Raw genomic sequence first — 240 nt, forward strand, 5'->3', positions numbered from 1 at the left:
GGGGGGGGGGGGGGGGAGTCTCGTTCAAAGCGCTCGCTTGAAACTTTAACGAGCGCATCTTTCCGTGGCGATCGACATCTTCCTCTCTTCTTTGATCTATTTTCTTTTCTTTGTAACGTAACAAGTCGCAAGAGCAGATCGAGAGACGGAGAGATTGGCGACAGATTTGAAAAGCTCCGAAAGCTCTTAGGATAACTCCTTTGTAAAAAAAAAAAAAAAAAAAAAAAAAAAAAAACAAAA

General features: G+C 41.7%; 1 protein-coding gene across 9 annotated transcripts in view; it reads right to left on the reverse strand.

The window, feature by feature from the left end:
• Positions 1-240, reverse strand: part of LOC116852086 (diacylglycerol kinase theta) — a 33,952-nt gene that overhangs the window by 31,404 nt on the left and 2,308 nt on the right. The gene's annotated exons all lie outside the window — the stretch shown is intronic.

This window comes from Odontomachus brunneus, unplaced genomic scaffold (assembly GCF_010583005.1).
Source record: "Odontomachus brunneus isolate Ranch 3 - 2012 unplaced genomic scaffold, Obru_v1 Obru_scaffold_201, whole genome shotgun sequence".
In the NCBI taxonomy this organism is placed as follows: domain Eukaryota; kingdom Metazoa; phylum Arthropoda; class Insecta; order Hymenoptera; family Formicidae; genus Odontomachus; species Odontomachus brunneus.